This window comes from Equus przewalskii, chromosome 6, assembly GCF_037783145.1.
Source record: "Equus przewalskii isolate Varuska chromosome 6, EquPr2, whole genome shotgun sequence".
NCBI lineage: Eukaryota > Metazoa > Chordata > Mammalia > Perissodactyla > Equidae > Equus > Equus przewalskii.
In genome coordinates, this window is record NC_091836.1 from 3,505,839 (window position 1) to 3,521,624 (window position 15,786).

Below are 15,786 nucleotides of genomic sequence, written 5' to 3' on the forward strand. Positions count from 1 at the left end.
TAGCACCTTTGTAAACAAGCAGACGTGACCTGTGGTCTGGCGTATGCAGATTTGTGTGTCTGTGCTCACGAATGGGGAATGGAGTACTCGTGTGTCCAGCCACATATGCTTGGAGTGAAACAGAATGTTAGAATTCCTCCCTCAAATGTATTTCTAAAACTTTAATTTGGGGCCGGCCTGGTGGTGCAGTGGTTAAGTGTGCACGTTCTGCTTTGGCGGCCCGGGGTTCTCTGGTTGGGATCCCGGGTGTGGACATGGCACGGCATGCTGTGGCAGGCATCCCACATATAAAGTAGAGGAAGATGGGCACGGATGTGAGCTCAGAGCCTGTCTTCCTCAGCAAAAAAAAAAAAAAAAAAAAAGGTGGATTGGCAGCAGATGTTAGCTCAGGGCTAATCTTCCTCAATAAAAAAAATTTAAAAAATAAAACTTTATTTTTTAAACACCTCGGAGGATCTACCTTCCCATCCGTCTTTATCTTTAATGCATCCAACTCACCCATAATTGGGAGAGGTCTTTGTAAATTGGGACATTTATGGAGACGTCCCCAGTGTGATTTGCATGAAATTTGCACCTGTCCATAAAGACTTATAGAAAACCATGACGAGGTGGGGAGTGTTCCCCAACTTATTTTGTCCCTCTGAAAATTCAGAGACTGTCTCCTTCCCACTTTGCATATGATGCCCTTTAATTAGATGACCGTCATAGATTTTTTTCCCCTAACATTTTTAAATGAAGACTTTGAAACAGAAAAAGTTGAAAGAATTGTATGGGGCACCCTCAGGATGTACCCACAATCTAGATTCTACAGTTGTTAATGTTAGGCCTTTTACATAAGAGTTGGCATTAAAAAAAGTTTCCCCAAGCAAAATAAGGAAACTGATAGTCTGTTTAGGTGACCTAATTAAAAAAAAAATTCAGTCTCAAACACAAACACCTGGAATTCACTGTCTTATAGGACAGACTTGGAAGTAGAAAAAAAAAAGCTTGTGTGTGTGTGTGGGTCCCTTCTTATTGCCTTTTTTTTGTTTTTTTGCTGAGGAAGATTGGCCCTGAGCAAACATCTGTTGCCAATCTTCCTCTTTTTGCTTGAGGAAGATTAGCCCTGAGCTAACACCTGTGTGGATTTCCTCTCGTTTATGTGTGGGACGCCACCACAACATGGCTTGATGAGTAGGTTCCTGCCTGGGACCCCAACTTGCGGATCCCTGGCAGCCTAAGCAGACTCCACGAACTTAACCACTAGGCCAGCCCCCTGTTATTGCCCCTTTGATGCTGTATTACCATCATCAAATTCCATTTCCGTCTTTCCCACCAGTTAGGCAGTTCCTGAAAGGCAGTTACCATTTCCTATTTATACAATTAAATGTTAACTACATGAGGAATATATGAATAGGGTCCCATGAGGATTTTACACACCCCAGAACGGATTCAAGTCCCCACAGACTACCCTTGTAACCAACATGGGTCCCTCCTTCTCTCCCCAAAGACTGTTAGTTTTCTCAGTTCGGGGGTGGCCTTTTTCCGCGCAGTGACACAGCTATGTGCTCTTAGAAACCACACGACATTGGTGTCTGCGTGTGTTTCCACGCCACGTCTTCTTGGATGCAGAATCCCGGATCCTTTTGCTGCTCCCCAACAGCATCCTCAGGGGAGGGGTCCATGACAGAACAGGTAGATTATCGCCTTTTTAATTGCTACATAGTTAAGTATTTCGGAGTACCCTGTGCTACAAGTTGCTTATCTAAGGGCCCACCGGATGGAAACAGTTGCTTTCAGCTCTGCCCCAAGCATCCTTGAACCGTGCAAGCTCCAGAGTGCGTCTCAGGGTACACAACCTCCTGGAATAGAGTGTAGACGCACTTAAAAAGGTATTAGAAAACGTCCAATCGCCCGATTTACACTCTTGCCGGAGAAATGAAGGCGTGCCCACCCCCCTCCCTGGTTTGCAATTAATAGTATGATGATGATAATAATGGAATCCTCAATTAAATGCTCAGTATGTGAAGCCACATGGTCAACCCTTACACATTAACATTCCCGGGAGAGGGGTGTGTGTATGGGGGTCCTACCATCATGTCCATTTCACAGGGTAAACTGAGGCCCAGTGAGTTCCCTTTGCTGCAGGCCATTCATAGTGAGCTTTGAACCTAGGTCAGAGAGCACAAACTCCTCCCCTCCTTTACGTTTTAGAGAACTCAAGGGAGAGCATCTATCTTCATTCCGAAGGCCTCGCCCCTTTGCAAAGTTTTGTTGATTGTGATGGAAATGAACTTGGTTTTTTGTGGGGGAGGGGAGGGGCGCTTGCTGCTTGACTTTTATTTCTCTAGTTTCTCAGTTCTCCTTTTGCAAAATTGGTTGCATTGGAGCAATGTTTCCCAACGCCGGACTCGGTGAATTGGGGAACTCTGCACCCAAGTTCCGGCTACGGGTCTCGAACCCCATCCCCGCGCCTCCGCGGCCGGGTGCTGATGTTGTGCGGGGCCTCACGTACTCAGCAGCCGCCTGATAACCGGGGCGGGGCCCGCAGCGTGATTGGCACGCGCCTCAGCCATTCGGCGCCTCGGGCTCACTCCGCAAGCCAATACTCGCTTGCCCCCGTGCGGACGCTGGGAGGTCCCCGAGGCTCCCTTGTCAATCCGAGGCCCAACCGCCGTCGGATTGGTCGCGGCCTCCTTGGCTGGCGTGCGCCGTCTCCAATGAGAACGGAGCCGGTCAGCGGGCACGTGGGTGGGCGCCGGCGTGTCCCGGCCGGCGGGCCAATGGCGAGGCGAGGCCGGCGCCTGCGCCCGCCCAATCGAGGCGCGCGGAGGGCGGGCCGTGCGGTGTTGATGGGCCTGGCGGAGGGGAGGGGCGGAGCTGTCAGCCGCAGCCAATGGGCGCGCGGGCGTGGGCTCGGCAACCAATGGCAGCCGGGGCGGAGCTGGCGCGCGGCCTTATAAGCCCCGCCCGGGGCGCTCGCGGAGGGCTCGGCCGCCAGCGACCGAGCGGGGCCCGGCCCGAGCGGGGCCCGGGGGTGCGACGCCGAGGGCGGGGGAGCGCGCGCCGCTGCTCCGGACCGGGCCGCGCGCGCCGCCGCAGGTGAGCCCGCGGGGAGGCGGCCGAGCGCGGGCCCCGCCGCCGCCGCCGCCTCGCCCCCGCGCCGCGCCCGGGGCTGCGCGCGTGCGGCCGGGCGGGCGCCGGGACGCGAGGCCCAGGCCTCGGGCGCGGCCTGCTCGGGCCGCGGCCCCGCGCTTTGTCCCGGCCCGCGGGACGGTTGGGGGCGTTCACCGGCCGGCCCGGGGCGCCCTCGGGGGGCGGCGGGCGGGGACGGCGCGGCCGGACAATGGCGGGGCCGGGGCGGGAGGCGGGGGCGCCCCGGGCCGGCCGGGGGCGCGCGGGGCCGGCCCCGCACAAAAGATGACAGCGTGGGTGGCCCGGCCCCGGGCTCCCAGGATCCGCCGCAATCCTGCGAACGGAAAAAAAGAGAGAGAATCATCATAAAGAGAGAGCGAGCGCCCAGGCCCGGGCCAACCCCGCCTGCGTCTCCGGCCCTTCGGGGTTCCCAGGGGCGCCCCCCCCACCCCGGGATGTCCATCATTGCATCCCCACCCCTCTCCCCGGGTCCCCCCCGCCGTGCCACCGAGGCTTGCAAACTTGCACCCCGGCTCCCCGCACCCCACTCCGAGGAGCATGCAATCTGGCTTTTTGAAAGAATAAAAATGTACCCACTTGCCATGCACACCGCAGCTTCCAGGCGCGTCGCCCCCGTCCCTCCCCCGCTCAGCCGGCTCTCCATCTCGGAGAAGCCGTGGGGTCGCTCCCGCGGGGACCCCCTCGGGCTGTCCCAGCCACCCCCTTACTCCTCCCCTGATTCCTTCTGGAAAGGCCCTGCCCCCCGGATCCACAAGGCCTGGGTCTGCACCCAGGGGGCGTGATGACACCAGGGGGAATGGGGCACCCGGCCACCTGGGCATGCAGAAGGTTTTACAGGGGGTTTGGGTTTTGTTTTGTTTTTTCCTGGGGGCCGGGGAGGTGTGGACGGTGCTGGGTGTCCCCCATCTGTTTGGTGGGAGAGAAGATGCATTTATTGTAATAATTTAGGTGCCTCTGGGTGCAACTGTTTCGCGAGTTATGAAACTAGTGAAAGGTAGTTCTGGTCGGTGGCGCCCCAGGATCCTGTAATGTGTAGACACTGTGTCCTTTCCCGTGTGTTTCTGTCTGTTTCTGTCCATGGCCTTGATTGACGACCTCCTCTGGGGGCCAGTACTGTCTTAGGGTCTGAGGACGCCTGCCCCACCCCTCTGTCGTGACAGCAGGGTCCCCGACTGGCCCCAGGCTGGAGGAAGCCCCCCCCACGGGCTCCTTGGCTGACTCCTCTGAGCTTTGATTGCCGCCATGCAGGAGCGGATGACCCCTCATTCTCAAATTATAGCTTCCTTCGGAGGCATCGGGGGAGTTTGTCGACTCCCCCGGCCGCCTCTTCTCGCCCCCTCTGCCAGAGCTGCGGGCAGCCCCTCCCATCTCGGCCGTCCACGTTCGGGTCCCTGAAGGACAGAGTGTGAAAGTCCTAGAGTGGTTCTTGGAGGCGAGCTTCCTGAAACTCGCCGGCCGCTCTCCGTGCTTCTCATTGGCCGCCTGGCATGTCTCGATGCTCCGTCTGTCTGTGTGGGGACCCCGAGCCGGCCAGACCTCCCTGCCCTGGTGGCGGCCACCTCGGGGAGCCCAGGGAGGGGGGTGGGGAACGGAGGTGGGGTTGCACAAATGCTGCCGGGCGTCGCGCCGTGTACAGGTGGCTCCTGTGTCAGGTGCCGCGCAGGAGCATGTCATTGAGACTTGAAATGTACACAGGTCTTGACCACCCTGGATGTTCTCCTGTTTCCTAATCCTCGCGTTCGGGGAGCGGGCTGCTCAGGAGATGTTAAATGCTGGAGCTTCAAAGTAGCGCTGGTGGGTCATCAGGACCCCGCCCGGCCTTTGTGTCCCTCTGTCTCCTGGGAGAGACCCTGCCCCAGTCCCTCTGGGGCGGTGGGGGGCCCTCCCACCCCGCTCTCCCTCCCTGGCCGCTCCGCCTCGTCTTGAGCCGGCATTTCTCTGCCTCCTCTGCTGGTGTCTTGCCCCTGCTGTCCTGTGCCGGCCCCTTTCCTCAGCCCTGGGGACCCCATCTGTTTCCTGGCGTGCCGGGGCAGGTCATGGGGGTCCCTGACTTCAAGGGGCTTCCTGGTGTGTTGGGGAAAGGGAGATCTGGGTGCCCCACGTGCGGCCCCAGCGGTGACGGCGGGGTGGAGCTGCTCCCCGGCTCAGGGAGCAGGCAGCACCAGGGGGTGGGTGGCGACGGACCAAGGTGTGGGCAAAGGAGCGTTTCCGGTTGGCTTCCTTCCCGGGCTCTGGAAACGTGGCGCAGGGGTCAGAGCTGTGTGACCTTGGGCCAGTCACTTGCTCAAGAACTACCTGGCCAGGAAGAGGGGTGGAGAGCGTGTGGAGTGGGGACAGATGCCTGACCCCGAGGGCTCTGCACCCTGTGCTGGGCGCCACCGGGCCTCCCCGCCAGCCTCTGCCACCGCGAGCCCTGGCTTTGCTCCAGAGACCTGCCCGTGGGGCCTCCAGCCACGGCTCGCACCTGCAGCGCCCCTGGGTGCCTCCTTCTGGCTGGGGACGCCCGACAGCAGAGCAGAGGCTGACCCTGGCCTCCCTTGTGTCCTGGTGTTCTTGGCCGTGTCCCTGGGTCCCTGCCCTCCTCTCCATCCGCCACACAGGCCGCAGGTCACCGCACGCCCCTGGGCCTCGCTTTCCTCATCTGTCAGATGGGTTCAGTGAGCTCCCATCCTCAGTCATGGTGGCGATCAGAGGGGACGGAGGGCGTGGCTCGAGCCCGGAGCTGACTTGTCACTGCTGCTGTTGGCCTCTGTCGGGCTGTCCCCCGTGCCCGGTCCACGTCGGGCCGGCGCCTTCCGTGGGGGTCATTCTGGGCGCTGGGGGGGTTGAGCAGCACCCCTGGCCCCCGCCCACTCGATGTCAGCAGCACCTCCCCCAGGTGTGACAACCACAGTGTCCTCTAGGGGTCACGGTTCTCCCCGTGAGACCCTCTCACTTAACTTTTAACCCCATATTTGGCCGTGACCCTCCCATATCTGCCTCGAATTCTGGTTCCCTTCTCCCCCCCTTTAATAGGGAGGGGCTCCCATTTGCAAACTGTGTCCGGCTGACCCTCCTCGGCCTGGGTGTCCCTCTGCCTTTCCTGCCCGGCAGACATGCCCGTGCCACCGTTGCTGGCCTGCTAAGGGGCCGCCAGGCGTGCTGCGGGAGCCTTACAGGGCCGTCCTCGGCCTCCGAGCCGGCAGGTGCCCTGCCCAGGCGTCCATACCACGTGGGCACCATACCCCTTCCCGCCAGGTCGTGTCACAGCCTCCTTTAAGTTGGGTTTAAGGTGACACACTTCTTTTCTCTCATCTTCGCCTCTTCCTGAGCAATAATGTCCTCGCAGTTGCGGGACCGTTAAGGTGCTGGTCACACACCCTTGAGTGCGATGAAGTGAGTTTAACCACAGTATTGGAGAAGAAACTTGTGTCACCTGAGTCCTAAGGCTGAGAGGATCCTTGAACTGGTTTTGTGGCCGTTCTTACTGGTGAATAATTGGCTTTGAATTTCCTCGCTGCTTTGAGTAGGCCTGTTGAGGAGCATCTGGTTGGTTAGAGCACGTGTCCCCAGCTAGTCTGCTGGTTTTCCCTCCTGCTCCCTCGAGAAGCTTTTAAAAACTTTAGAAACGGCCTTCCTCTCCTCCAAACCCTCCAGTGGCTTCGTGTTGTCCTTGGAAAAGAGGCCAGGCCCCTTCCTGTGGCCTCTGCTCTGTCGTCTGTGCTTCCCTCCTCTCTGCCTGCCCCAACACTCTTCCCTGCTCCCCTCAGTCTGAACGCTTTACCTGCCTGCTCTTCCCTGCCCCAGGGCCTTTGCACTTGCTGTTCCCTCTGCCAGAATGCTGTTCCCTCACGCCTGGACCCAGCTGGCTCCTTGTCATTCATGTCTCGGCTCAGCTTGGCCATCACTGACCACGCTGCCTGAACTCACTCTCCCAGCCACTCTCTCTTCCGTCCTGCCCTTCTCCTTTGCACTCGACACTATCAGAAACGCGTATTCATCCGTTTTCGTATTTATTGTCTCTCTCGTCCACTAGGGCGGAAGCTTTTTCTGTAAAGGGTCAGAGAGTAACTATTTTCGGCTTTGCAGGCTGGACGGTCTCCGTCCCGGCCGCTCCGCTCTGCCCTTGCGGCCCAAACGTATGGAAGTGAACGAGGGTGCCTATGTCCCAATGAAACTTTATTGATGGACACCGAAATGAGACTTCTGGACTCTTTTCACGTGCCATGAGCTGTTTGTGTTCTTCTTTTGATTTTTTTTCCCCACCCAACTATTAAAAAACACCAAAACTGCTCTTAGCTTGCGGGTTGCACAGAAGCGGGCGGCGGCTGGAATCGCCCCGTGGTCAGAGTTTGCAGACCCCACCCTGGGGAGCGAGGCCTGTGCCCGAGGAATGACGTCTGTCTTGGTGGTGGTGTGTCTCCCTGGTGCCTAGGACAGTTCCGGGCACAGAGTGGGTGTTCGGGAAACATTCGTTTGTTGAATGAATGAACGACTGTCCCTCTTTTCTACATCAGTGCATTTAGAGTCATTCTTTATATTTAAAAAAAATGGGTTGTGTGTTGTTTTGAGGGAAATTAAAACTGCAGGGAATGTCAGAAAATTATGAGCCCGTCCAGGAGAACAGCTCCCTAATAAAGGAGGACAGAGAGGGGACGTGACCCAGGCAGATGCTTCGCCCCTGTGTGTCACCCGCCGCTGGCATCACAAGGTTGCTCAGGAGCCCGAGCGGCCTCAGGAGTTTGTGTGGACCTGGCGGAAGCTGAGGGCTTCAGAGGAAGATGCCGTTTGCCAACCATCTTGTTTCGTAAGCCTCCGGCCCATCCTCTTGACCAAGCGCAGCGCTGCCGGCCTGGGAGGGGCTTCTGCAGTCCTCGGAACGCTCTGGAAGAGGTGGCTTTTGTGGGTGTGACCGTTGAGCTCTGTGGGGCGGTGGACAGTGAGGTGTCCTTGGCGTCGCTCCTGCACCCCGGCTTCAGGGAGCGTGCACGGGCTGGCGGGCGGTTTCTGAGCTGGGCAGGTGCTGTGTCATAGATCTGGTCCTGTGCCGGGAGTGCTGTGACTCGCTGGGGACGCGTCCCGTTCGCGCACGGTCCTGCCTCCTCTGGATGATTGAAGCCAGCCGTCTGGAGAGGGTTCCTCGGAGCTTCTTGGCTCCCACAGTGGCCTGTTTTTTTTTTTTTTTGCCTATCTCTGCCTCTCCATCGCTCCTTCCTTCCTTCTCTCTTCTCTCTTCTCGGCCCACCTCCGAGGGTCTGGGGGACGTGAGGGGCTTGGCGACAAGTTGGCATTAAGCCGCCTGTGCCCCGTGGGCGGGCTGTGCCCCTGGCTGTGACGCTCTGGGATGGAGGCCTTGTGTGTTGGTTTCGTGCATAAGGAATCAGGAGTCAAGCCGCTGAGGGCTGCCGGGCCCCAGGTGGGTCCCCGGGTTCAGGGCAAACCATGCAGGATGTGACCCCGTTTACTGGTGCTGGTCATCGCATCCTGGTTCTCAGATGAGCCCGTATGGCGACCTGGCAGAGGCCATCTGTAGGCGGCTGTCAGCCTGTGCCCCCAGCACCCACTTCCCGTCTGGGTTTGCAGTTGGACCCAAACGATGGCACGTAGTGGGCAGCGCGGGGCGGGGGTGGGCGCCCTTTCATGATGCAGAGAAATGCGTCGTGTCCGAGGAGCTGGCGGTGGATCCAGAACCGCCACCAGCAGGCACAGGGGCGGCCCAGTGACAGGGGCGTGCAGGGGACCCCCGAGCACAAGTGGGGTGGAAGGGATCTGCGTGCCCGGCAGAGCTGTGGACCCTGCCTGGGGGGCAGCCCGTTTGGGAAGGCCACAGCCCGGGAGCTGGTGCTGGGGTCCCGGCGCAGACCACCCTTGACCTTCTAGCCGGGCGCCCCGAGTGAGTGATGGGGACGGCCGGGTGTCTGCACTGGGAGGGGCCGTCACTTGCCGCTGGCTACTGCTGTCGCGTGCTCTCCTGGAGAGTCCCGTGCACTGGCGAGGGGCGGCCTGTGCTGCAGGCTCTGGTCACTGTAGTCACGAGTCGGGAGAGGGGGTGCCCTTGTGAGGGAAGCTCCTGGAATTTCGCTCTGGGGTCCCTGCTGTCGTGCAGCTCCTTCCGCCCGAGGAGGAGAGGGGAGTCGGGGGAGCCGGGCCCCAGGCAGCCCTGGAGAGGACGGTGCCCTCGCCCATCGCGACACCGGCTGCTCTGCACACCCAGGCCCCACAGGAGGGATGGCTGGGCAGATGGACGGACGGACAGAGCTGACAGCCGCTGCCGGGGCTGCGGCGGGTGGGCGCGGTCTGGCTCAGGCGGCCGTCGCGGGCAGCCGGGGCATGGTGGCCTCAGGACGCCTCACACGGCCCCTGCAGGCGCCCCGCGTGTCATCTGCCAGCCCCGGGGCGGAGCTGCATTGAGTGGAAGGCGCTGTCCCACGGGCTCCGGGTCTTGTCATCCGGCCTGTCCTCGTGATCCGGCCGGGCTGTGGCTTCACGGTGGACACGAGCCATCCGGACGTGTGCTGGAGCCCCAGGTCCATCCGTCCAAGGCGTCTGCTCCTAACTGGTGGAGGATGATGTTGTGGTCAGTGTGTGCGCGTGGCCAGGCGCTCATGGTGGCCGATGAACAGCGTCTCCCGCCCACGGGGTCGTGGCCCATGGTGGAAGGCGTGGAACAGGGTCCCACGAGCAGAGGGCCGGCGGGGCCCGGGGAGCAGAGTGGTCAGGGTGGGTGGACCCCAGGCCTGTGGAGGCGCAGGGCAGGGTGGCCCCGGCCGGCTTGGGTGGGGGTCAAGGAGGCGACAGGAGAGTCACCCTCTGAGCCAAGCCTGGTCGTCACGGTGACGGGGAGCTGGGGGCAGAGGAACAGGGGGACGTGGAGGGGACATTGGGGGCTGTGTCCTGAGAGGCCACGTGGAGGAGGACACGCAGGGGGTGGGGCAGCCCCCCGTCTCTTGAGTGTCTCCGGGTCCCCCTGTGCCAGGCTCCCAGGGACAGAGGGTGGGCGCAGGGCCAGAGTCGTCCCCGTCCCCGGGGAGAGCCACTCACAGCTGCCCGACGGCGGGCTCCGGTATGCTGCCCAGACCCTGGTGTTCTAGGACGCCCTTAAGACGCTCTTGTCCTGTTTTGTTTTAAAATATATTTTTTATTGAGATATTCACAATGCATAAAATTCACCCTTTTAAAGTGGACAATTCAGGGGTTTTTAGAACATTTACACGATTGTGCAACCATCACCACTAACAAATTCCAGAACATTTTTGTCACCCCAAAAGGAAACCCCGTGTGTGTTAAACAGTCACCCCACCCCCTCCCCCGCCCCTGGCCCCCACGAGCCTGCTCTCTGTCTGTGGATTGGCCGGTTCTGGACGTTTCCCGTCAATGGGGTGACACGCCGTGTGTCCTTCTGTGTCTGCTTCTCTCCCTGAGTGTCACGTGTGCAGGTCCGTCCACGTGCTGCTGTGTCAGGGCCTTGCTCCTCTTCACAGCTGCGTAATATTCCACTGTGTGGATGGACACATTGTGTTATCGTCCGCTATCCGTTGGTGGATATTTGGGGAGTTTCTCCCTTTTCCTGTGCCTTCCTTTCCCCACACCATGTCAGAGTTCCAGAATCCCGGGGCTGCAGTGTGCAGACCGCTCACCTGGCCGGCCCCCTGGGCAGACACAGCACGGAAACCCTTGTGGGGCTACGTCCTGAGTGCGGCGTTGAGAGGGATCAGCAGAGGGAGGCCTGGCCCGTGGGTTTGGGGTTGGGCTTTGAGGCCGGGAGGTCTGGCGAGTCAGGCACGATGCCCCAGCTCCCCTGCAGGAGGTGCTGCAGCTGCCCTTGCACCCACTCTCCGCTCTCCTCTTCCTGCAGCCCGGGCTGGGTGGGGTCCCCACGGGGCGGCTGCACCTGGCCCGGCCCTGATGGTCTGCGCGTTGTCTCTTTGAAGGCCGTGACTGGGTCTCAGCATCCCTGTGGCCCCCACGGAGCCCCCATGAAGCTTTCCAGCCACTGAGCTGAGGCTGCCTGGGATCCCTGCCCCCAGACGCCCCCATGACCCCCAGGGGTGGTGCGGTCACCTCGTGGGCCCTCGGGGGAGGGCGGGGGGCTGGGGGTGTGGTCTCCTTGCTGCCCCGCCTGCTCCCATGGCTCTGGTGGAGTCTGCCCTGTGGGGACGGTGACACGGGGCGGGGGGGGGGTGACTGGCTGTCCCTGACAGAGGCACACGCGTGGACACGGACCGAATGTCCAGGGACAGAGTTGGGCCCTACCTCACGCCGTGTGCAGACTGAGAGGGGTGGCCAACCCCGGTGTCAGAGCGGAAATGGCTGACCCGCTGAAGGGGACTGGCCGCGGGTGTGGACGGGGTCGTGTCTGAGGCAGCACCGTCCAGCAGAGCCTCGGAGAAGCCCCGCGTGTCGTCTGGAGTTTTCTAACAACCTCGTTAGGAGGTGAACAGAAACGGATGAAGTGAATTCAAATAATGCGTTTTATTGAAACCGATATCCCCAAAATGTTATCGTTCCAACATCATCACTGTAGAAATTGTTCCCGAGATTCTAACGCTCCTTTTTGGTGTGAGTCTTGGACGTCCTCTGTGTGTTTCACACGTGGCGCTGGCCGTCCCCAGGCCGGTCCTTTGGGCCCCGCCGTCCCTGGGTGACTGACCGCTGTGCTGGGCTGGGGATGCTGTGAACGGGGCGCCTGGCGGGGGCTGGCCCCTCACGCCCTCCCGTCCTTGCCCGCCTTCCCAGCCCGTCCGCGTCTCTGGTCCGTCGCCTCTTGCTGGGGAGACCTGCCACGGGGGGCGCAGTGGGGGGAGAGCGCTTTGGGGCCGGAGGAGGCGCTGGAGCGGGAGGGGATGCGCTGGTGCTTGGAGGGGGAGGCGGAGGCTGCGGGCGGCCCGGAGGCCAGCGCGGCCCACCTCAGGGGGTGCAGGGGCTGACCCCGCAGGGCCCTCTGTCTGGGGTGCCGCGGGGAATCAGCAAAAGCCGACATCTGCTCTTGAGACGCCACAGCCGGTCCCCCAGCTTCCGTGCTGCCTTTGCCTCTGGGATGCCGGGCTCGGCGGTCCGCCCCGGTGGCCGTGGCCCCCGTCCTGCCCGCGGCCCTCGCCTCCGCCTCTCGACTTGGACAGGGGCAGGAACCTCACGCCGGCCGCGAGGCTTCTGGGTCCTGGGCCGAGCCCGGGCAGGGCCTTGGGGCAGGGACGCTGGCCGCGCTGTGGGGCCCCAGTCCTGGGGCCCGAGATGTCCCCGGGAAGCAGCCGCGGGAGCTGGGGTGCTGCGTGGCCACGGGACGGCCCGGGAGAGGGGCTCGTGCGAGCAGAGCTGGAAGCAGCACCCCGCAATCATGGACGGCCTGGTGGCCTTGGCTCAAGGCCTGACTGAGCGGCCTCGGCAGCTAGAGGCTGGTACCTGCACACCCTGCCTGCCCGGGTTCAGATCCCACCTCGGCCGGGTCTTTGTCCTGGTCTCCAACGTGGGGTGATGGGGGGCCCTGCTGCTTCATACCCGAAAATCCTTCAGTGAAGTAGTTCCCACTCCAGGGGACACTGGGCCACGTCTGGGGACGTCTGTGGTTGTCACACAGGGGGAGCTCCTGGCTGGAGTGGGTGGGGCCAGGGATGCTGCTCAACGGCCCCCACAGCGCCCAGGATGCCCCACAGAGAGTGACCTGGCCCAAAATGTCCTGATTTCCAGCAGGCCTGGCCTAGGGTGCCCTTCAGTCTATTACAGTAACGACTTTTCTCTGGGCTTCTGTCTTTCCTTGACGTGAATCTAGGTGGTGTTGCCAGAAGTTTCTGAAACTATTTTCCATTCCAGAATAGCCCCCCCCCTTTTTTTTTTGCTGAGGAAGATTGGCCCTGAGCTAACATCTGTTGCCCATCTTCCTGTTTTTCTATGTGCGCCACCGCCACAGAGTGACCACTGAGACTAGTGGTGTAGGTCCACACCCGGGAACCAAACTCAGGCCACCAAAATGGAGTGCACCCAACTTACCCACTCAGCCACGGGGGCCGGCCCAAGCACAGCCCGTGGTTTTCCCGCTGCTGTTCCGTGTTTGCGCTGAGAAGGACGTTCAGGACAGTCGAGGCTGTGAGAAGGTGCCTTGGAAGTAGGCTTGTTTCTTTTTCTCCTGGAGCTTTTTTGTGCGAGTTGTGCTGGGGGTGGAGTTTGCCGGGCTCAATGGACTGGCAAGCAGGCCCGTGTTCCTGGGGCGGGCGGGACCGGAGGTGGCCCAGCTGGAACGTGCAGTCCCATGGCCTGCTTTGCTCGCCTCGCCGCTGTCCTCCTCCAGCGAACCTGGGGTTTTGTGTGGCACCACTGGCCCAGAGGCCTACGGCACAGAGGGCTCAGGGCAGGCCTGTGCCGTTTGCAGACCGGCTCCTGGTGGTAGAAAGCATTTGGCTGGATTTCGTGCCCTCGGCGGTGCCCGCTCAGGCACAGGTGCCCTTGGGGCGGCCACTGTGACACGGGGTGCCGGGAGCTGCCGCCTCGGGCTCCCAGTGCCCGCTCCCCGAGGCCCCGGGTCTCCCTGGGTTCATCGACCCGGCCTGTAGCCTAACGACGGCCTGGGATCTCGGAGCTCGGTCTCCTGGCGGGATGTTCGTTATAGAGATGACTTGTCTTCACGATGTAGAGGTCGGTGGTGGCAGCCCCAAACGGCCAGGGCCCCTGTGGTACCTGCTGAGCCTTGGACGCACGTGGTCCGTCGCTGTGGAGTTTCTGAGGGTCGCTCCGTGCTTCTGGGCTCCAGGGGTCCGTTTGGGGGTGACAGGGCGTTCTCCTTGCCCCGAGAGGCTGATGTGCTGGTTGGGGAGGCAGGGACCCTGGTGGCGACCAGCGATGTGGCCCTGTGACCGCCAGGCGGGGGTCCTGTCACAGCAGCCGGGGCACCCGGGAGGGCTGGGCCCTCAGTGTCATCAGGATCATCAAGGGCGAGTGAGCGGGCGTCACCGAGGATGTTGGTGCCCAGGCCGGTGGGCGCAGCCCGTGACCCCGATGGGGCCATGGAAGGGGGCCTGCAAGGGCGGGGGTCTCGGGGACCTGCCAGTGCCCTCGCCTCTCTGCCACCCAGGGTCTGCGTTTGAGATTCCTGCCCTGGGTGAGGGACAGCCCCACGGTAGCTTGACTGGGATGGGCAGAGGCACCCAGCGCTGGCTGATCCCAGGCTGCCAACCCCACACCCCATGTGTGCGTCCCCTGCCGGCTCCCGGGGGCAGAGACGGCTGAGGCACTAAGCCTGCCCTGAGTAGGGGCTGTGCTGGGGTCCTCCTGCGCCCGTGTGCGGGAACCCCCATGGTCCAGGCGCTCAGGAAGACTTGGGCTTTGGGGGACCAGCATCCCCGTGGCCTCCAGGGGCCTCCTGTGACGCGTCCCGAGCAGCACGTGGGTGGGGTCTGGGGCCTGAGCTCAGAGTGGGCCCTGTCGCTGCCCCTGGCTGGAGACTAACGCCGCAGCCCCTTGGGCCTCGCTCCTCGGGCCTTGCTCCTCACGTGCTTTCCGTGCCAGATGATGGCGAGCGGGGCACAGGACAATGGCTGTTAGTGAGCACTCGGGTCTCGCCCCCGGCTGCCGCTGCAACCTCAGTGGTGGCCTCACAGCCAGCTGACCCCACCAGCCCCGACTCCACAGGAGGAAACCAGGCCCCCCACACCCCCGACGGCCTGGGGGTTAGACACCCCATGTTTATCGTGCCAGGCTAGGCGCCAGATAGCCAGAGAGGAAGACGTGGCCCGGGGTGATGAAGACGAGAGCGATTTCATTGCACAGCTGGAGGGGCGAGCTTCTTTCCCGGGTGGACAGGGAAGGCCTCTCCCAGGTGACGTTTGGGCAGAGGCCTGAATGCCTCGAAGCTGCTAACCCTGAGAAGATTGGGATGAGAAGCTCCTAGTGAAGCACAAACAGTGTGTGCAAAGGCCCTGAGGTGGAAATGAGCTTGGTGTGTTTGAGGATCAGAAGGTGGCCAGGGTGGCTGGAGGGTGTGGGCTAGTGGGAGAGCAGTGGGGCCCTGAGATTCGCAGAGGCCAGACTGGGTGGACCCTGCCACTTAGGCTGTGGGGAGACGCTGGACCCCGTTAAAGGCAGGAGAAGCCTTGGGAGGTGGCGATGACCTCGGAGATTTCTGGTGGCTGGCAGGAGTGAGAGCAGGAAGGGTGCTCCAGCCATCCCCCAGGCGAGCGCTGACAGTAGTTTGGAGAAGGTGGTTGGGGCCTGGGCGCAGGGGACTGGACTTGGGTGGGTTGTGGCGGCCGCAGACTTGCGTGGCCTCACTAGTGGCTTGGCTGTGAGGGAAAGCGGAATCGGTGCTGACTCCCAGGCTGGAACAGTTGGTTTCAAGCCCCAGCTCCACCACCACCTCCCCAGCTGTGTGACCTGGGGCAGGTCACTTAACCTCTCTGGGCCTCATCTTGTCTGTGGTAGGTGACAGAGAATGACTACCTGGGAGGATTGCTGAGTGGAAGCGAATGAGTACGTGTGGAGTGATTGGCACAGTTCTCGGTGAGTGGTCGGTCACGTTGAATTCAGACGCCTGGCCCAGTATAGAAGGTACCAGGAGAGCACTGGTTCTTGCTTCTCCCAGGATGGCCAGGGAAGGGTGGACCCTATCAGCTCAGCCTGTTGGTTGTGTCACGCAGTCTTCCTTTCCTTTCTTGTTCTCTCCTCTCTTTCTTTCTTTTTTTTTTT

At 61.4% G+C, this 15,786-nt stretch overlaps 1 protein-coding gene across 8 annotated transcripts in view; it reads left to right on the forward strand.

Annotated features, from left to right (window-relative positions):
* Positions 1–2,951: 2,951 nt before the first annotated feature.
* The window catches only part of KDM4B (lysine demethylase 4B), a 117,324-nt gene continuing 104,489 nt past the window's right edge, over positions 2,952–15,786 (forward strand). For all 8 annotated transcript variants that reach the window (XR_011540746.1, XR_011540745.1, XM_070622684.1 and 5 more), the window contains exon 1: positions 2,952–3,081. The gene's annotated coding sequence lies outside the window, so the exon portion shown is untranslated. The remainder of the gene's footprint in view (positions 3,082–15,786) is intronic.